A 20,803-nucleotide genomic window follows, 5' to 3' on the forward strand; every position below is an offset into this window, starting at 1 on the left:
GAGCCCTCCAGGCGCCCCGACGGGAAGCGTCTGGCATGAGACCGCCCGTAGGAGTTAGGCGTAAGGAGCCCCGGAGTGGGCTGAGCCGCGCGGATGAAGGTTTGCTAACGGTGTTGCTGCTGTGCTGGTTTACAGACTTAACCCGGCGTGAGCGCGCCCACGTGCGGCGTAGGCGTGTTTCCGGATCTGGGCTCTTCGAGCAAGCGAGTGGTGCCCTGGGAAGGTGCGAGACCTGGAGTCCTGGCTCGCCCGTCCGCCGAGTGCCAAGAAACCCACAGCGTCCAGGCTTTTGAACTTGGGTGAGTTTTCTCTCTACAGCGCGCCCGTGTCTCGGCGCTCCGGCCGAGATCAGCCACTCCGGTGTTTCGCTGGTTCCCTCGTGGCCCTGGGTCTTTGTTCTGTGAAACAACTGCCGAGGAAGATAACAGTCGAGCCCGGAGGTTCTTTTGTGAGAAAAAAGCTGCCTTGATGTCATTGCATGATTTAGGATTCTTTGCTTCTTGAGTTGTTGACGAAGTTGTCCTGTGACCAGTAGGGTCCGCAGCTCTCCATGGTGCTTGCTCCTCTCTCTCTCTCTCCCGCGGTGGCATCGCCTCGTGCTTACTGGACTTGTGTTAGACAGTGGCCTCACCGGTTCCTTGTTTGTTGGTTGGTTTTTTAACAGTTCCCTTTCTTCATTCGGCTGTGATGCCTGCTGACTTTAAAGCCCTTTCATGACGTTGAACCAAGCTCCTGCGTGCATTGTGGCTTGTGGCCACGTTCACTGTTGCAGCCTAGACGTGTACAGTGGCTACAAATCGAGTCTGCCAGGAGCTCAGCGTTCTGAGTGTGTCCGTGATCGTTTCTCCGAAACCATCCTCACCGTGCGGGCCAGAGACAAGTGTGCGTAGACGTCCGTACCTTGATACCTGGGTGGAGTTTCCCAGATGTGAGTTTCCGTGGCAAAGAACCAGGGAAGCCGCCGGCCTCCGGTGTGTTTGCTGCCGCGCTTCTCTCTTATTGTCCTAAAAATGAGTTAGGAATTAGTCAAAATGACAAGTTAATAAAAAATGAATTTTCCCTGCAATGTGAGAAAAGTTTAGCACGTTTTTCTTATACAAAGCCTGTTTGGTGCTGTCTGAAGGCACTCCCAGCCAGGGGTGAGTTGGGGAGGGACTCCAACGCAGGGTGAGCAGGGGGAAGGCGTCCCTGAGAGTGAGCGGTGGTGGCGGAGACGCAGCAGGTGCGCTGTGGGATTGCTGGAATCCTGAACTAATGAAGTAGGAGTCGGATGTGAGTTTCCTGTTTATTTCAAGTTCTAATCAAAATGTAACATTTAGAAATCTAAAACTCTGTTTTTTAGGACCCACGAATGTCAGTCATTCAGTTTGTTTTAGATGGAAGTTCTCTTCTCTAAGAAAAAGTCTTATCCAAGTTTACACATGAGCCAGGAGGCTGAGGAAGATGTTGTTGAAGATGACGGAGTCAACGTTGGTGCTAATCTGTTGTCCTCGCAGCAGAGGAGGGCTGGGCGCCAGGGTCCCCGGGACAGCAGAAGCAGAAGTTGCACAAAGCACGGATGTTTCATTAACGATTGTAAGGAGGATCCAAGTGTTGTTACAGCCAGCGTGAGGACAGGACGAGGGAAAGCACAGGCATGGAGTTTGGAGTAGAATAGGTAGAACGCGGGGCTCGGGGGGCGCTCAGTGGGTTAAGCCTCTGCCTTCGGCTCAGGTCATGATCTCAGGGTCTCAGGGTCCTGCGATCGAGCCCCACGTCGGGCTCCCTGCTCAGCGGGGTGTCTGCTTCCCGCCCCCCCGTCTGCCTCTCTGCCTGCTGGTGATCTCTCTCTCAAATAAATAAATAAAATCTTTAAAAAGAAAGAATAGGTAAAATGATGTGTTTGCAGGATGCTCAGGAAACCCCTCTGTAGTGGGTGCCGTCTCCTAAAAAACCGAAGTCCTAAAAATTCTCCAACAGACACATAACATGCGACCATCCGTAGTCGCGGAGTCTTCACAGCGGATACCCTAGAGGAGGCCGCGCATTCGCAGCAGCTGCAAGACGGTCCGGTCCTCAGGCACGAGTGTGGTAGGAAGGCTCAGAACCTGAGTGAAGACCGCTGGAAAACTCTTGAGATGGATGGAAGTAGCCTGCAGCCGCGGGAGGGGCTCCCTGTTCGGGGGTAGGGGTCGCAGCCGTGGTGATGCCCGTTCTCCCCCCGGGCTAATGGGCGAAGTTCGTGGGACTCCAGTAAAGGTATGAATGCAGCCGAAGTGATTAGCGCCCTCGGGCCGGACACGTGGCATCTAAAACGGGCGCTGGAAAACAGGCATTCGTGGAGACCTGGAGACACAGAAGAGAAGGGGTGAGGAAAGGCGCAGCCCCCCAGACACTGAAGCGCCCAGAGAGCCCGTCCGGGTAAAGTCTGCGTGGGAAGTGACGGTGCGGACGGCTCAGGAGGAAGCCCAAATCCGGATGGGCGTGTCGTCTGTGGCGAGGGTGGCATCTCAGACTGCGGGTCGTGAGGGACACCTGAAGAAGTGATCTGGGGACAGTCGAGCACCGTCGTGTGAAAGACAGCGTTGGCCGTCTGCCTTGCGCCGCGTGCAGAGCGAGCCCCGGGAGCCGGAGGGAGCTCTGCGCGGAAGGCGGAACAGTGCAAGTGTGGACAGAAACGCAGCCGAATGCAACCCAAGTGTGAGGCCAGGCTCGTCAGAGCAGAACCTGAGTTTTGAGTTCTGCAGCCCATCCTCGGCAGTGAGGCGAGCTCTGTGCACGCGGCGCGGAGAATGTTGGTGTCACGAGGCTGGAGTCTTTCTTGGGGATTCGAGCTGAAGAAGTCAGATGGAGAAGAGGAGGGACATGGAGAGGAGGACTTGGAGACCCGCAGAGCTTCCCGAAGGGCAGAACGTCTGCTCTGGGGTGTGCCGGAACCTTCCGTTCCTGAACCACAGGCCTGGCCCTCCCACTGCCACCTTAAAACAAACACCCTCTGTTGACAGGAGACCGTGTTCTCTGCCCCTGGGTTTTTGTTAAAGGCTGAATTGTTGTTTTGATTGAAGACCTAATTGTGTAGCTCCCAGTGTGGACCTAAGACCACACGGTCTTTCCTCTGCTTGGTGCCTTCTGCACGGAGAACACGGCCTGGCAGGGGGATGACGCACACCGAGTACCAGTTCTGCTTCTGGTCCTCTTGTGCCCAGTGGGGCAGGAACGGGGTCCCAGGCCAAGGCCCCCCAGGCAGTGCTCACTCACTCCGTGCTGGGAGGACAGGAGGGCCCGTGTCCATCCTGCTAGCGGCTGGGGGCTCGCGAGGCGCTGGTTCTCACGTGGTGTGGGGAGCAGCTTTGCCTCAGGCAGGTGTCACCCTGCGTAAGGGGACCACGCCAGGTGCAGAAGTGGTCAGGGAGAGGGTGACGGTGCCGCCACGTGGTGTGATGTTTCCCTGGCCCCTCCACACCTCTGGCTTTGGGTTTGTGCACTCTGCCTCCCGCGATCCCCTGCGGTCCCGGCCCGTTTTGGAGGAGGTGTGTGTGGACGGGAGAAAGGCATTTGCTTCCTGTGTCACATCCGAACGAATTTAGGTGCGCTGGGGAGAGCGCGCCTCCCCCTCCTCCGCCGCGGCTCTCGGGGACAACAGAGCGTTTCCGACGAGAGTGCACACCTGAGCTCCGCCTGTCGCCACGGCTGCCCCCGTGATGGCTGTGGTGTCCCGAGCCGTGCCCTGGCGACACGGCCTTGGTCTGGTCCTCGAGGCCGCGGGGCCGGGCGGCCCGGCAGCAGCAACAGCCCCATCCCTTCGAGGCTGCGTGCCACCAGACCACTTGGACACCCTCCGTCAAGGCGGCTCGGCCGTGTCGCGTCCCCCCCGGCCGCCGTCTTCCTGCTCGTTGTGTGTGGGCTGCAGGGACCCGCTGCAGACGGGTGCTGGGAGACCCTCGCCTGCGGCTTGGAGACCCCACGCGCCTCCTCGAGCTGCTTGAAGAGAAATTCTCATTTAAATGTTGTCTGGAGAACAGCCTCAAGGCTCCTCGAGAAGTCGAAACTGGCTGCCCCACGACCCAGCAGTCGCACTCCTGGGTATTTACCGCAGAGATGCAGATGGAGGGACCCGAGGGGCACGTGCCCCCCAGTGTTCACAGCAGCGACGCCACGACAGCCAGATGGCGTGTGTGTACACGCGCGCACACACACACACACACACACTGGAATATTACTCAGCCCCCCAAAAGAAAAAGAAATCTTGCCATTTGCAACGACGCAGATGGAACTGGGGGTATTGTGCTGAGGGAAATAAGTCAGAGAGAGACAGTTACCAGGTTTTCTCCCGCGTGGGATTAAACAAAACAGGAGCATAGAGGAAGGGAGGGAAACATGAAAGAACATGAAATCCGAGAGGGAGACAAACCATGAAAGTCTTAACCATCGGAGACAAACAGGGTTACGGAGGGAAGGTTCGGGGGGGAAGGGGCGACGGGGGGACGGGCATTCAGGAGGGCACGGGATGGGGTGAGCCCTGGGTGCTGCATGCCGCTGGGGCTCCCTGACCTCCACCCCTGCAACTAATGAGGTTCTGTCTGTTGGTTGGTCAGAGCAGGGACAGCTCGGGGGCAGGGAGTGAGTGAGCACAGGTCCCAGGGGTGGTGTGTGCCGGCCGCCTGCTGTCCCCCTCGCGCCTCTCCCGGGCGCGTTCTTCTCTTCACAAACCGTAGGCTTTGTACAGAACGTGCAGACGGTGGAGACAAGGGAAGGCGTCGAGAGCCGTGGTCTCCTCACGGGATACGCTCCGTCCCCAGGCTGGGAGGTGACTTCGCGCGTACACACGGGCATGCGGGTGTCACCAGGCATGGGGGTCGCTCTGTTCAGTGGTTGGCCTCCCGCAGCCGCAGGGAGCGAGCTCTGCTGACCTACTCGTGAACAGCCGAGGAACCGCGGCCACAGACGCCGCTGCTGCCCAGGACGCACGGCTGTCGTGGTGGCGCTGGCGGCCGGGCGGTCCCCGGGTCGGAGCCGCTAATCTGCCCCGCTGCCCCCCGAGAGCACGGGCGGGCCCACTGCAGCGCCCCACATGGGAGCGCCTTCCCGCTCTGGGAGCTGTTTCGGGGGCTGTGCGGTGTCCCCCTGCCATCCCCCCCGGATGCTGAGTTCTCGCGGCGACTGTCCTCCCCTCCATGCCGTGGGTGTCCTGCTGGCATGGCCCTGGCCATCTGGCGGAGGGTGAGCGGGTGACCACAGTGTTTCCAGCCTCGTCGTGTGCCTTCTGGTGTCGGGGTTTGCTCACGCTTTTGCCGCACGCGATGGAGACGCCAACATGAACAGTTTGAAGTAAAAACAGTGTTTTTACCCTGAAACTCCTTAGATTTCCCCGGTCATTGCGGGAATGAGCTCGTCAGTATCGGGTTTTCGGCGCTCCCGTGAGAAGTTGGTCTGTTTCCTTCTGGCTTCAGTGGGGTGTCCGGGGAGAGTGGGGCGGAGCTGGGCGCCGTCACCCGTCCTGTCCCGGCTGGAAGCCGGGTGTGAGCACACACCTTACCCCCCAGCCCCGCTCCAGAAAGCTCACACTTCCTGTATTTTTAACGCAAGCTGAAGAGGTGCTCAAATTAGTTTGTATTTATTTTTATTTGACCTTTTCACTTCTAAATTTTGAGAAGAAAATGTGAGATTCTCTTCCCCGCACAATTTTCTTCTGAAGGTGGTGAAGTTGGCCCCAGGGTGGCGTGTCTCGCATTTTCCATTCACGAAACGAACTTTCAGATGCTCGTCAGTTTAGTCTATGAACTAATTCAAAATTCCAGCTCATTTGGAAACGGTACGCGCATATCCCAAGGAACGCCTGTGCTCCCGGCCCGGCTGGCAGGCTTTCGAGACCCAGCGGCGTGGGGCGGGCTGCGAGCGGGCGTCGTTTTGTCGGAGAACCAGGTAAGGCGACACGGCGGAGAATCTGTTCACGCTTTGGTTTTTATTCATTTTTCCTTTAGGAATTGAACGGAAGGCGTGTCACTGGCGGGAGCCTATTGGAATTCTAGGAGATCAACCCCCCCCCCCACTCCTGGTGTACTTCAGCACGGGCGACGCCTCCGGGAGTTCTCGTGGGGCGGGAGTGGCTGGGGTCTGTGCCCTCAGTACTGCTAGCTTCGGCCCTCCCGCCGTTCGGAGCAAGGAAAGCGTGCGACGTGGTGACAGGACGCACCAGGAAAGGCACGGGGGAGAGAAGGCGGGCGGGCGGCACACGCCAGGCCCCGGGACACGTGCTTGTTTATTGTTAATATTTTAATTACTTTGGAGGGCAATAAGTAAACATTAAATCAAGCCGCACGTACCGTGTTTCAAAACACTCTTCTCGTGGTGCATGGACGCGGGCTTGCGGCCACCTTCGTTCTCCTGGCGGGTGCTTGTGCGGCTGAGACCGCTGTTCCCACATCCGGCGCCTGGACGCCCTCTGCTTCCCATGTGTGTCCCCGGGCCACAGCCCAGAGGGGACGCTCGGGAGTCCCGCGTGTCCCGGCCACCGCCCGTGCTCCCTGCCCTTCCTGCCCCGCCGCAGCAGCTGTGATGGCTCTTGGCAGTGTGACCGCGCGAGGAGCAGCGCACGGAGCACGGGTGTCCTCCGCGAGCTGTCCCAGGGCACGCTCCCCTGGAGCTTCTGCGAAGGAGCAGCCATGGGGCGCGGCCGGCCCCCAGATCTGGGTGACAGGTGTGTCACCGGAGCTCCTGGCCTGCAGCTCTGGGCCGTAGGTCTGCCTGCCTGCCTGCTTGTTGGTTTTTATTTTCTGTATAAATACAGAATGCATCTTTGTGTCTGTTTCGCTGGTTCAGGGCTGTGTGTGAGACGCTGGGCTGCTGCTGTCCGAGCTAGTCCCCTGCGCACTGCGGCGCCCGTCCCCTCACCTTCCGGTGGCGGCTCTTCATCCGTTGCGAGCACCGCCGCCGGACCATTCCCACGCGCTGTTTGATACAGGAGGGCCGTCTTCCTGGGCCTGGGCCCTCGGCGGGCGTGCTTGGACGTCGGCGGCCGTTCTGTTTTCTCCACACTCCCCCGGGGCATCGGCTGCCCTCGCAGTCCTGACTGCTCCCAACGCTGCTGCGAGGGTCTCCCTGCCCCTGTAGGTTTCAGTCCCGGACGCCGATGAGACCAAGTACTTCTGTCCTGTGTTTAGTGATCGTGGGGGCTTCCCTCCCTCCCTCCCTTCTTCTTTTCTTAAAGATTTTATTTATTTGAGAGAAAGAGAGAAAGAGAGTGAGCAGGAGGGGGCAGAGGGAGAGGGAGTCTTAAGTGGACTTCCCGCTGAGCGCTGAGCCGGACACGGGGCTGGACCCATGACCCTGAGATTGTGAGCTGAGCTGGAATCCAGAGTCAGACCCGGTCCAGGTGCCCCTGGGCTCTCTGTTGGCTGCCGGTGAGAGGGCACAGCTCACGCCTTTGCCCCAGGGAGGAGAGTGGGGGTGGGGTCGGGGTCTCTGCTGCAGCCGGGGTCTCTGTCCCGCCTACGTCTCTTCTTAGAAACAAGCAAACCCAGGGCACCTGGGTGGCTCAGTGGGTTAAAGCCTCTGCCTTCGGCTCAGGTCATGATCCCAGGGTCGTGGGATCGAGCCCCACATCGGGTTCTCTGCTCAGTGGGGAGCCTGCTTCTTCCTCTTTCTCTGCCTGCCTCTCTGCCTAGTTGTGATCTCTGTCAAATGAATAAAATATTAAAAAAAAAAAATTTAAGAAACAAGCAAACCCTGTTTCCCTCATCAGTTAAAGAAATTGGCTCGTCCTTCCTGAGTTCTGTCTCTGCTGTCTTTCCTGGAGGTGCCCGTTGTATTGAGTTTTAAGAAAGACATGAATACTTGATAGCCTTGCTATACGTGTGGCCAGTTCCCTGGAGACACACGGAAGCTTCTGTCAGGGCCTCGCCTGCTCTGAGCTTCTGGGACTCCGTCTAGGGCCTCCTCCCACTCCCTGGGCTGCCTGGGCACGGGCCAGGCCCAGCGCGCAGGCCCTGATCTCAAGCTTATCTCCACGCACAGCTGTTCGGTGAGATGCTCCTTCTGTTGTCAGCGCTGCGGGCTGGAAGCAAGAGGTGAGGGGACCCGGCTCCCCAAATATCTCTTGCTAGGTCCGCCTGGTGTGAGGGGGAAGTTGGGGAGCCAGCGGTCCTCTGCAGACCCTCACTGTCCCCTCTGGTTTGGGGAACAGGCTTGTGTCAAAGTAGGTGGGCAGGCAGTTTACTGCTGGGATGGTGCCAACTTTTGAGAGCCAAGGGCCTGCGGTTAGGAACCACCACAGAGGGCGCGGTGACCTGGATGTCCTGGGCCCATGGGGTCGTGACCCTGGAATTGCCATCCAGAGGTCCACAGGGTCACCAGGAGGCGGAAAGGGGTCCACTGGGCATTCTAAGGGGTCCTGTGTGTCCTGGGGCCACGCCCAGAGGGGATGCTCGGGGGTCCTGTGTATTTTCTGAACCACAGCCAGATGGAGCCTGTCGGGGCCGTGGGAAGATCTGGTGTTGGAGGCAGAATTTCTAAGTGTTTCTAAGTATTTCTCACGTCATCTTTTAATGTTTAGTTTTATTCGTTCATGGAAAAGGGAATCTGTTCATCTTGCTTGAATCCCTTTCCTTAGGGCTAGTTGGGGAAATAAAATGTGATACTAAAACTTAAAAATATGGGGCGCCTGAGTGCCTCAGTGGGCTGTGTCTGCCTTCAGCTCAGGTCACGATCCTGGGGTCCTGGGGTCGAGCCCCGCATCGGGCTCTCCGCTCAGGGGGGAGCCTGCTTCTCCCTCTCCCTCTGCCTGCTGCTCCCCTTGCTCGTGCTCCCTCTCTCAGTCAAATGGGTAAAATCTATAACAAAAACAAAAAACTTAAAAATATTTAATAAAATGTGATTACTGATTTTGTTTTCAATTCTTTTTTTTAAAGGGTCTTGGAAGGGCCTCTAGAACTTGGTCTCCTCCGGCTGGTGTCCTTGATTCTGCCAAGAAAGGTGTGGGGACGGTGGCGCTGGGGCGGCGGGCGGCCTGCAGGTCTTGGCTCCGCGGCTCCTGCCCGCCTGGCACCCTGACTCCCCGAGAGGCCGTCCCCATTCGTCACCGTGTGAACGAGCTCTTTGCGCCCGACGAGGTTGCGGCCCCGTCAGGCCTTCGTAGCCAAGGGCAAAGGGCAGTTTAGCTTAGCCCCTTTATAAATCTGTCACAGACTTCCAGTTGGCAGTCCCCGTTGGCTGTTCCTTCTGGAAGCGGCCCACTGTTATGATTAGTCACGTACACACACCACAGAGGAGAAGGGGACTGTTTAGTTAGCTACAAGTACTTCTAAACAGCTGCCTACGGGCTGGAGTCCGTCCATAAATCGAGGAGCACCGCCTGATCCCACACGGGTGTGGCGTCTCGTTTCTGTCCAGCGAGCATCTGTAGCAGACGCAGCCCGTGCACCGGTCAGGTCCCCACCTGTGGCACGAGCGCTCGCTCGTGCAGGGCTCAGGCCTGAGGGTGCGGCCAGGCGGTGCTGGCTCCCCCGTACGTGGTCAGCCCTTCTGCAGGGGCACGCGGGCCCGCACGGGTCACAGCAGAAGGAAGCTGAGCTGATCAGTGACGTCAGGAGGACGCGGGGGCCCCGCCCTGCCGGTGACAGGCATGGGAGAGCTGCCCTGCCGGCCTTTTCCATGGGGCCGTGGCAGCCCTGGGACACGTGTCAGGGCGGCGCTGGGTTCAGTCCCCGAGGCGTGTGGCCGCCCGCGGGCAGGGGGCTCCTCCCTCTGGGAGAGCTGCGTTGGCAGGTCTTCACATTGGACGTGGGGCTGCAGCGGAACATCGTTTTAAAGCTTCGATGGCCCTGAAACAATGGGGAAACTGCTCGTCGTCACTGAATTTCTGGGGGTTGGGTGAGTGTGTGGGCAGCTCAGCCCGATCGTTTCAGTCGTTGGCCGTGCCGCGCCGTGGCGCCCGGGGCTGGGGAACTGGGTTCTCCCTCCGGGCTCGTGAGGCCCACTCTTGTGTGCGGAGGCCGGGGCTCGCTGGGGAGCGGGGCCTGGAGCTCGCTCGGGCCGGTGGCTCGTGGACACGCTCGCTGAGGGCAGGGGGTAGCCCAAGCGCCATTCACCTGGTGACAGACGGTATTGTGGACTTAGTTGTGTTCCCTCTTCCCAGAAGTGCGAAGATACGTGGTTTTGCATGGTTGGTCACACCTGTTCACACGTGGCCAGGAGGCGGTGACCCACTTCAGCCCTGCTCTCTGGCTGTGGGCCACAGACCGAGTGGTGCTCGGGGCCCTGAGGTCACGTAGGAAGCTCTGGGGCACGCTGCGTCCTCGTTGGGCACTCAGGTGCCAGGGTCGTGGACAGCTCCCGTGATGGCTCTGGGTGCTCCCCTCTGGCAGAGCGAGCCCCGGGCCCATGCAGAGTTCACAGGGTTGGACGCTGCCACGTGACTGTGACTTCTAGGGGCACCCGTCTTGACTTCAGCGCGAGTCTGCCCTGTTTCTGCATCCTCGGGCTTTGAACTTGACGCATTCACCGTGTGAGTGTGAGAGTGAGATTCGGTTTACCGTCTCCGTTCTTGAAGCCGCAGGCCCTTTCTGCTCGCGTCTCTAACGTGTGCGCGGTGGGGCTTTGCCCTCACACCCCGCTGTGCACTGCTGTGCGTCACGTGGCCCACCGCGCCAAGTCCAAGGGCCCTGGCCTTGCTCAGAGGGTCCAGCGTCTTGCCCGAGATCTGGGGCAAGGACGACCACCACGTGAAACGGTGGGGACAAGGACTGTGCTTTAGGGGCCTTATTTTATTTTCTGCAGAACCAAAAGCTAAAGAGCCACGTGTTGGCTCATCAGTGACTGCCCAGATGGCGTCTCTGCGTCGGGCACCGTGTGCCGCGTTTTTACCCTGGAGGCAGAGCCCTTTGCCTGAGGGTGGGCCCCGCGGGAAAGACAAGTGCTTCCCCGGACGTGGGGTCAGATGGCGGCGGCTGGCTGCGTGGCCCCGCGTCCCCGCATCCCGGGGCGAGTTCCATCTAATGACAGGACCAGACTGGGAAGCCGCCTTGGCCGACCGGAGGGTTCGCGGCGGACCCGAGCCTGCGCCCCCTGGCGGCGTCTTGGAAGAACACTTCCTGCGTTTGTGAGTGTCTTTTAGGGCAGTTTGTATGGTATTTGAAAACAAACTGCTCCCGTGAGCTGCGTGTCCTGCAGAGGTGCAGACAGGACGAAGGGCTCTGTGAGCCCCAATGCCCCACCGCAGGCGTTGGTGCCGTTGCGCAGGTGAGTCTGTTTGCGTCTGTTTTCCTGGGCAAATACCTCCTTTATCCCCAAAGCTCAGCCGAGGGATGGCCGTCACCGGAACGGGGCGTGGCCCGGGTGGATGCAGACGACCAGCTGGCGGGTGGACAGACGGTTTCTGTTTCCCTTTCGCTGTGTGAATAGAGATTGTCCAGCACGTGTTGTGTGCGTGCGGCGAGGACGCCGTGTGTGGTCGCCACACTGCTGGGTTTCTTGGCTTTTCTTCCTCTGGGGACGGAGGGAGGGGATGCGGCCCGCTGGAGCGCCGTTCGTCCCATACTCGTCTCCGAGCTCCGTGCTAGGCCCGACGACGGTGCTCCGCGTGGGGAGCGTGCCTGCCCCGTGGTGCCTGTGAACACCGGCTTCTGCCACGCGTGTGGGATTCCTGCTGCGTGCATTATGGAATCTCTCTACTGTGTACGAGGACTTCGGTCATGTATATAGGACTTCTGTTGTGTGTGGGATTTCTGTTCTAGGTGGGCTAACCTCACGCTTACTGCCCGTCTTCCTCGCACCCGGACATGCTAGGACAATGAATGGTCTCTCCCCCTTCACAGGACTGATGCGCTTTATCTATTTTCTTCCAGAGTAAAAAACCGTTTTTAAAAAAATTCTGACTTTAGGGGCACCAGGGCGGCTTCGTCGGTTGAATGTCTGACTCCTGATTCCGGCCCAGGTTGTGACCTGAGGGTTGTGGGCTCGAGACCTGTGTTGCGCTCCGTGCTGTGTGTGGAGTCTGCTTGAGGTTCCTTCTCTCCTTCTCCCCTGCCTTCTCTCTCAAAAACATCCCGATTTCACGTAACTGATTCAGTGCCCATAACTGCCTCTCACGACACGAGGGCGTGTTGTTGGTCCTGTAGATGCCCGACTGACGCGCTGCCCTTTCACCCAACTGTTGTTTTCAGAACATCTTGAGATGATACCAGCTTGTGGCGAGAGAACATATTCCCACCCGCCACTGCGAGTCCGTTCAGTTAAAGGTCGCTTCTTTCCGTCCCCTCTTCCCAGGGGTGACCAGTCTCCGGTGTGTGTCCGTCCGCCCTCCCACTTGTGTTTGTTAGCTCACGCGGGCCGCGCACCGGGTCTCACGGGTCTTGGTGTTCGTGAGTCACAGCTTTGGATTTGTTGTCTTTCTCGTCTCCGTGTCTTTCTGCGTCTCTCCTGCAGCGTCAGTCTACGCGGGGTTGCAGGAGGGAGACGACATCGTAGGGTTGCGACCGTGTGACCTTCACCGCGGAGCTGAGCCCTCTGACGGGAGAAGCAGAAAGTGTGGTCTCTGCCCCAGGACTCTTGCCCAGGGAAAGAGCGTGTTTGACCGGAACCCCTGGTTCTTCTCACATTTCTGAGCGGCGTCAGGTGCCGTGATCTCTCGTGTACGTCCCGTTTGCTTCTGGATTCAGTTTTGGTTTTGCTGGAGCGCGTCCGCAATCCGTTTCTTCACGGAGTGCCTGGCTGAGAGACGTGTTGGTTCTGGGGGCAGATATTGTGTCCCCACGCTTGACGGATCCTTTGGCGAGGTCCAGAATTCCAGGTTCTGAACATCCTCCCTTCAGACTCGGAGAACGTTTCCTGTTCTTCCCCACGGTCTGGTGTTGCCGAGGAGAGTCAGCCGTCAGCTTGATTCTCGTTCTTCCCAGGTCCGTGTCCTCCGCTCTCCCCTGCGCCTCCGCTGATGCTTTGATGGGGGATCGCCCTGTGCTCTGATCTGCTTCTCTTCCGAGACCGACCGGCCACGTTTGATCCCCGCTCTGGACGGCCCCAGACCGTCTTTGGAGGGGAATCCTCCGGCTCAGCCTGGACGTGAGAGGACTGCCCAAGGCTCTTTATCTTCGGAGCCTCGTGTGCAGCCCCTTGCGCTGTGGTTCCCGCGGCTCCTTCAGGTCGACCCGATTCCGTCTTCATGCCTTGACCACGGACTGGAGTCCTCGTCTGCGGCTGGGCCTGCTTCACCACGTGTCATTCCTCTTACAGTTCATTGCCAAGAAGTACCTTTTTTGCCATTTTGGTGGGGTTTGGGGAAGAGAAGAAAGATATGTACTTTCTCACCATTTTCAATAAAAACCCTTTTACTCTTTTTTTTTTTTTTTTTTTTTTTTTAAGAGAGCGAGTGGGGAGACTCCACGCTCAGTACGGAGCCCAACCTGGGGCTCCGTCTCACAACCCCAGACCGCGACCTGAGCTGGAGTCCGGTCGGATGCTCAACTCACTGGGTCACGCAGGCGCCCCCAAACCTTTCCAGATCGCGCTTACTGGCAAGATTCCACACCTTGAATATCTGCAGCAGTGGTGGTCTTCTCGCGAGTGGGAACATTGCTCAGTGTTTTCAAAGAATTGGTTAGAGATTACGTGAGGCAGCTCCAGGACATCTGTCAGCAGCGCGTGTGAGTTCTTTGTGAGCTACGTTGTGCTTTCCACCCGTCATTTTACGGCATGTAAGGGCCGTCTGCCACTTCACAGCGGGGTGACCGTCCCACTTACCTTGTAGCGTGCGGCAAGTCAGAGTTCGCACTCTGAGACCGGAGGTTGCCAGTGAATGGGGTGTCACTGCCTTATCGAAACCGGGGGGTTCTATACGTCTGTTTTGAAACAAGCTTGGAGATGATTCATGACACCGAGAAGTTTAGTTATTAAAAAAACATGCTTAAAGACCGGATGAAATTTTCATCTCTGTGGACACAAATAACCCATATTAAACCAAACTGAAACGGTAAAGCAAAATTTACATTGTAGTGATAGAAGCGGGAATGGTCGTCGTTGAAGCCCGTGGTCACTGAGGGCGGTGAGGGATGGTGACTGCCGTCTGGACTGCGGGCGTGTGGCCCTCTGCCGCTGTGCGTGGGAGCCGCATGGCTCGGAACTGAGCTGCAGCCCTGTAAGCTCTGGTGGCGCTTCTGGTTTAGGTCACAATTTCCACCGTTAGTGCCCCAGCACCTCCCTCTGTAGGTTCCCGCTGACGAGCCACCGCTGTGTGGAAAGAAGAAGGGCCGCGAAGTGTTGCTGGTTCGGTGCCACAGAGAGGACTGGGTTTCGGTCCGTTCAGGGTCCTCGGGGAGGGCGACTTCCTCAGCCAGAGGTCCTTCTGAGCGCCCGATTAAAGCTGTGGACGTTGTCATTAGAAAGATGCACGTGGGCTCAGAAACACACTGTTTAGTACACAATTTTGCCTTTTTCACGGGCGTGAAGCCTTGAGGGATGCCTGCCCCAGACCCGTGTGTGAAGCGGCTGTTTCTCTGCCCGGGGCCGCCACCAGGCTGTGGCCCGTGCACGGGGAACTAGCAAAGGCCGTGCAGGCTGGGGTGCACCCCCCCCGCCACCGAGCCCTCTGTCTCGGCTCGTGGTACCTTGAGGGGGACACGTGTGAATCTTCGAGGACGCGCCCCGCCCCCCGAGCCGTTCCCAGCTCTGCTGCCCTCGCTGCTCCCGAGGGAAGGAGCGCGTGTCTGTGTGTATTTCATGATTGCCAGAAAAGGTGTTTTCATTTTATCAGCTTCTTTTTTCCTCTGTTTTCAGTTTTTTCACAGTTGAATCATATTGTTTGAGAAAAATGTCAGGTTCGTTGTACTAAGGGAAATTTAGGCAAATACCAGTTTGGATTATTAAAGACTCTAAATTAAAGCTCTTAAAAAGAAAAAGTAAAAGCCTTTTACTTAAATTTCAGGAGGTTAACAGGTTAACACAAAAGCAGTCCTGATAACATGTCGCGCCCCGCAGGCCACTCGCTTCTACCTCATCCATTCTCGTCCCTTATTTGCTCTCGACGATCGCTTGCCTTCTGACTCGTATCCGGTAGCGATTCTCCAGGCCGGGGTCAGCTGGTGGCCGACATCCGGCTGTGGTTTGCCGGGGACGCACTTCACGTGTCTTGTCGCGAGCGCATGTTGGGTGGGTCTGTAGCTCCTGGCTCGGCCGTTCTCTCCGTCCAGCCCAGAGCTGCCCCTCCCCGGCTGTCTGGGGCACAGCCCTGCCTGCCACCCCTGACGCTGCTGGGCTGCGCGTTGCCTGGTTTCCTGTACGTGGGGTTGGCTGGGCGTCTCGGCTCTGCCCCGCTGGCTGTCCTCCTCTGTGCAGGCTGCAGTCTGGTCACTCCGCAGCTTTCTGTCCCGGCTCGCTCACCTTCTCACGTCAGATAGGATGTTAAAACCCACCATCGAGCCTTTAATTTTAGTGATTTTAGTCTTTAATGTTTCTTGTTGATAGGAAGGTTATTCTCTCCTGAGTCTGACTGGTTGCTCTTTGTTTTCCTGTTTCCCGTCTGTTTTTGTGTTTGGAGAGAGAGCGCACGCGGGAGTCGGAGTGGGAGGGGCCGGGAGAGAGGGACAGAGAACCTCAGGCTCCCCGCTGAGCGCGGAGCCCGGTGACACGGGGCTCGATCCCTGACCCTGAGGTCACGACCTGCGCGGAAATCGGGAGTCAGATGCCGAACCGACGGAGCCCCCCGGGCGCCTGCCCCCGTTCTCTGGCCGTGACTTAACCGGTGGTCGCCCGCGTGCTGTGCTTGGCAGCTCGGGCGCATCCGCAGGTCCGTGTCTTTTGTCTCTCGTGATGCTGTTCGTCCTTCGGCCTTGCTTCCTTGTGGGGTTATCGTGTTTCCTCTCAGCTGCTCGTTTTCCTTGGACACAAGTCGTATGAATTCTTCGAGGCCTCAGATGGTGGCGCATTTTTCCAGAGACGAAGTTCCTCTGCGTCTGCCGCGTGTCTGGGTACCACTAGTTCAGGGAAAGCTTTTCCTCGGGTCCCTTTGGATACGTCTTGGGGCATCTGGGTGGTGTGATTTGGGGCGTGGGAGATTGGCTTAGGACACACCTTACCAGGGACCTTCTGTTCCTTGCTTCGTTCACCACAGAGAGGAGGAGTCGGCGTCCCCTGGTTGAAAACTTACATTTAGTATTTTATAAGAGGGTAAGATCTATTTGAGAGATTTCTGTAAAATATTGAAAGGTGGTTTTTAGACAATTCATCTCCTTGCAGTGGATAATATTACACTAAATTTTAGTGTTTGATAAATAACCTGAATCCTCTTAAAATTATAATGTCACTTAAATACAGACGTCCTGTTTGTTTGGCTTTGAGTTAGGAACTTGTGAAGCTGTCCGTTTGACGCGAGTGTGGTGAGAGCCGTTGGGAACGTTGCAGGTTATGGACGCTGCGGGTGCACGATGACCGAGGAGGCCCGTGGCCACAGGTCCCTCAGGAAGCTTAGGGTTTGCGGACTGTTCTAGACCTCGAAGTCTGTTGGGGGTCTTGGAGCCGCCCACCCGCCCGGGGCTGCGGTGCCCCCGTGCTCGGCCGGACAGGTCTGCGCCCCCGTCACAGAAGGGCTCTCAGAGTCATCTCTCCGTCCACTCTCTTCTTCTTACTTGGCTTTGCCTGTCTGTGGAGAGGTTGCCGCCTGTCTTGCTTTGTTCTTGGCGTAATCCGGCCCGAGTTTCTTACGGGAGAAGGTGGTCGGCCAGCGTCTTGTGTCCCCTGTGTGTGCGTGTGCTCTGCAGACACGGGGGTGGGCCTCGGGCCCGTGGCTCTCATGCTCCACGGGGCTCGGGCCTGAAGTGCTTTTCTGTGGGTCGTGTTTGTTTGCTAGCAGTGATTGGGCAAAATCGGCCCTCACTTTTACGAAAAATCACTCCCTAAAACAACGGGGAAAGTCATAATAAAAGCTATGTGGTGATCATCTCTGTTAGTGGAGGGGATTTCTGGCACGACCCTATTAATCGTGGGAGACCAAGGCCTCAGTCCCGCCCGTAAGAGGTGTTGACTCCTAATAATACACTGTATGTAACTAAGTAGAATTAAAAAAAAAAAAAAAGAGGTGTGACTCCTGGGAGGCAGCCCTCTGCTTCCGCTGCCCGAGTACACAGGCCGGTCTGCCGCGGGTGGCGTGGACCAGGCCAGGAGGTCCCCGTGTGCCCCCCGGCAGCACAGCCCCCTCTCCTGGCCTGTCGGCCTTTCTGGGTTGTTTTGACGTATGTGGCCAAAGGGTGGACAGTTGTCCTGAAGGGAGCAGGTGCCGAGGGCAGGGAGGGCTCAGAGCCCCTCTCACATCCCTCTTACTGTCCTTCCCCGCCTGACATGCCGGTGGCTGAGGCCGTTCCCCCCCGTGCCGTGGCCGCAGACGCAGACGCTGGTCTTCCGGATGGAATGATGCGGGTGCTGCCCGCTACACCCAGGGTCACTCGCCTGCTTGACCTCAGCGCTCCCTCCCTCCTTCGTCTGTCCCTCTGTCTGTCTCTACCCGCGTGTGCCTTGTGTCCGCGGAGAGCAGAGCCCGTGCCTAGTGCGGGGAGCACGGGTCCCTGTGGGAGCGAGGACACAGCAGAGTGCGGCTGGGGGGACTCCCCGGCCTGTGTGATGAGTGTTTTCACGTTCGCAGCAAGCTGTAACGTCCCATAAAGCATGAGATTATTCAGAGTTTAAAAAAATCATGTTTTCCCTCAGGTCACACAAATACTTTCAGTCATGTTTACGAATGCATTTCAGAAAATAAGATGAGGGGTTTTAAAATATAAAGCAAAGTAGTCTTTTTTAAAGCCAGCTTTTTGGAGGTGTAACTGACAGGCCAGAATGGCACATGTTGTAACTTGTGCAGATTGGGAAGTTTTGAGACGCCGGTGAGGTGGTTGGCACAGGGAAGGTGGGGAACGTGCCCGTCGCCCTTGAAGGTCCCCTGCCCCCATCCTCTCCCCACCCCCGGCCACCACCCCTCTCCTTGCTGTCACGATAGATCCCTTCGCGTTTTGCAGCGTTTCATGCAGGTCGGGTCAGACAGTGGGTACTTCTGTCTGGCTTGGTTCACTCCCCATTACTGCTTCGAGACGACCTGTGCCGTATGTCGGGTTCATTCTAAAGCAGCCCTGTAACGAGGCGAACTACATTCTTACTTGCTGAGAAACGGAATATGCTGAATTCAGTAAGCAGAAGGGATGACGAAGTCCATCTTGGTGGTTCTGTTAAGACCGGAACGCCGGGGAAGCGGAGGGAAGAGCACAGGGGCTTCGTGGTCTACGTGGTGGTCGCGGCCCCCAGACGGAGCGGATCCCATGCTCCGCACCGGGGAGAGCGCGTGTCCTCCGCCTGAGCTGGGCCCCGCTCGGGAGCCCGAAGAGGTGGTGGTTCTCCAGGGTCACAGAACAGAATGTGCTCTGCAAACCACTTCCTAAGTGCAATTCAAATAATACAAAAAATCTAGATTAAACCAGGATCCGGACTAGAGCACTATTCCCTCTTGCATTGCTCCTCCCTCCTAGAAGCACCAAGGAAAAGGGGGCCTGCGCCCTCTTCCCGGCCTCTTGATTAACGCGGGGTTCCTGCCGGTGCGCCCGCGGCCCGCGCTGCCCAGTGGGTTTGGTCTCCTGTGGCGGTGCTCTTGCCTGGTCAGTGCTCACCGATTCCTTACCACGTACAGACCTTACCTCTGCCCGTGGTCCCTAACGCAGAGCGCACTCGTTCCTTCGGGAATGTCAGGCAGCCGGGGCTGGCTGGGCACCGATGACCATAGTTCACGTACTTTGAAGGTTTTTATCGTTGAAGACAACTGAAAAATGCTTCTCTTCCGAAGTTTCCTCTTTTTCGATTTTCTCATGTTGGTTATTGGAAATTCCATCACCCCTTTGACAGCATCAGGATCCTTGGAGCCGCCCACTGGGGGCGCTCGCCCCGCCGCCGTCCCTGTCCCTGGCTGTCCCGCCAGCCTCCAGCCGTGGTCCCGGAGCCAGGGGAGCCGTCCTTCTGAAGACAGGCAGATCGCTTTCTTACCAAAGTGCGTGTGCAGTACCTCTGCCGAGGGGCCGCCCCCGTCCTCCCCAGAACATCTTGACAGGCCCTCAGTGCTCGTCTCAGCTGAGGGGCCGTGTCCTTCTGGAGCCTCTGGGCTCACGACTCAGGCCCCACCCTGGCCCCGCTCTCTGTCCCCACCGGCTTCTGGTCCTTCTCTTGGGTACCGGTTCCTAGGACTGACAAAGCACTTACAATGGAAAGTGAGGAAGACGCCTTCTGTCTCTTAGCGTCTTCCGTTGGCTGCTAATTTCCTTCACTTGTCTCGAGCACATCAGGCCTTTCTGGCTTGAAATAATTGTCTCTAGACACGAGAGACCGAGTAGCCGCCGAACATCTCTGTTTAGCTGTGTGGTCGAGTTACATGTCTATGAGGTGGACAATGAGAGTCCTTACCTTTTGGCAGAGGACAGCCCTAACTTCCGTGGTCTAATTGAATTATGGTGGTAAATTTCACTTTAAGGGAAGCGCCGTGGTTTTACTTAGTGCAGTCACCACCGGCATAGCAGGTCCGTCCAGGGCTGGGCGTTCGTGTCTTTGAGCGGGACTCGTCCTGTCCTGCTGTCGGTGCTGGGCTGGGAGGCCCCGTGTGAGCCCTGTGTCGTGGGCAGCGCTGTGGCCCCGGGTCTCCTCGTGGTGGCCGGGAGTTGGGCACGCAGCCGGCGTGAGACCCCTGCAGCTCGGCCCTGCTTTCAGGGAGCCGAGGAGCGGGCACTAGGAGAAGGCTCCAGAAAGGCGGTGGTGTGGGCTGAGCTGGGCTCGAGCGTGGCAGGAGCTCGAGGCCCCAGAGCGGCCAGTGGTGGTCCCACACCACCTCCATGCCCTGTCCAGGTCCTCAGGCCACCCCAGAGCCCACTGTTTCTTGGGGTGACCCCGAGCAGATCGAGGTTTTGGTAACTCAGTCCTTGCCTGGAGGGCATGTCTCCCTGTGCTTCCCCCTCCTGGGCTTCTCCCTTGAGACCCCTCCCTGCCTCACCAGCTTCCCCCCAGCCTGGTGGCGGTTGGCAGCCCCGGTGCCTAGCGCCTACCTTCCCTGCTGCTGGCAGGTGGATGCTGGCGATGTCGGTCGGTCACTTGCTGCACGGCAGTAACGGCAAGGCCACCGCTTGTTCCGTTGTGGTGGACCGTCCTCGGTAAGAACGGTGGTCACCGTTGGCCATTTCTGGGTCCCGTTGCCCGGGGGGTTCCCAGGCCATGTTTGTTGTGAGTTCTGTCGTTCCTGCGGAAGACTGCGTGTATGAAGGATGATTTTCCTTACGTGTTCCTGTCCCCGGCACCCAGGAGCGGGGACATAGCCGACACTGTAGTCCGAGCCTCCCTCGTGCTGCTCGACCATGGCCTCCCTGTTGCCTGCTCTCCAGCAGGCATGGCCCTGCTCCCCCGTCTGGCCACAGGGGCGCGTGTCCCTACGCAGTCAGCCTTGGAGTCACCTGCCCGTGCCGTCCTGGGTGCCCTCCACGCCACTCTCGGTCTTTGGTGGGGCAGGTTACCTTCGTCGATTTTCGTACACGGACTGGATTCCACACTGCCAGAGGGCATCCATCTGGGTCATGTGCCAGCCTTTCAGGAGATTGTTGGACTGAGTCTGCGGGTCTTTTCTTCAGGATTTTTACGCTTCATTCATGGGCCAGTTGGCTGATACTCTAGGCACGAGTTTTGTTTCCTGATTCTTGTTCTTCGTAGTTGAGTCAGATTTTCTATTTCTTCCTCAGTCAGTTTTGATAAATTGTATTTTTCTTAGAACTTGCTTGTTATACCTAAGTTTACAAAATTTTTGAAATAAAGTTCCTAATACCCTCTTATT

The 20,803-nt window shown here is 57.8% G+C and overlaps 1 protein-coding gene across 5 annotated transcripts in view; it reads left to right on the top strand.

The window, feature by feature from the left end:
* Nucleotides 1-20,803, top strand: part of ADARB1 (adenosine deaminase RNA specific B1) — a 129,942-nt gene that overhangs the window by 26,957 nt on the left and 82,182 nt on the right. The window contains exon 2 of one of the 5 annotated variants that reach the window (XM_046002226.1): nt 136-299. The exons of 2 other annotated variants lie outside the window; for them this stretch is intronic. The gene's annotated coding sequence lies outside the window, so the exon portion shown is untranslated. Of the gene's footprint in view, nt 1-135; nt 300-8,930; nt 8,950-20,803 lie in introns of those variants that run through there. 2 more of the 5 variants (XM_046002227.1, XM_046002229.1) reach the window with 2 other exon arrangements.

This window comes from Meles meles, chromosome 4 (genome assembly GCF_922984935.1).
Source record: "Meles meles chromosome 4, mMelMel3.1 paternal haplotype, whole genome shotgun sequence".
Classification (NCBI taxonomy): Eukaryota; Metazoa; Chordata; class Mammalia; order Carnivora; family Mustelidae; genus Meles; species Meles meles.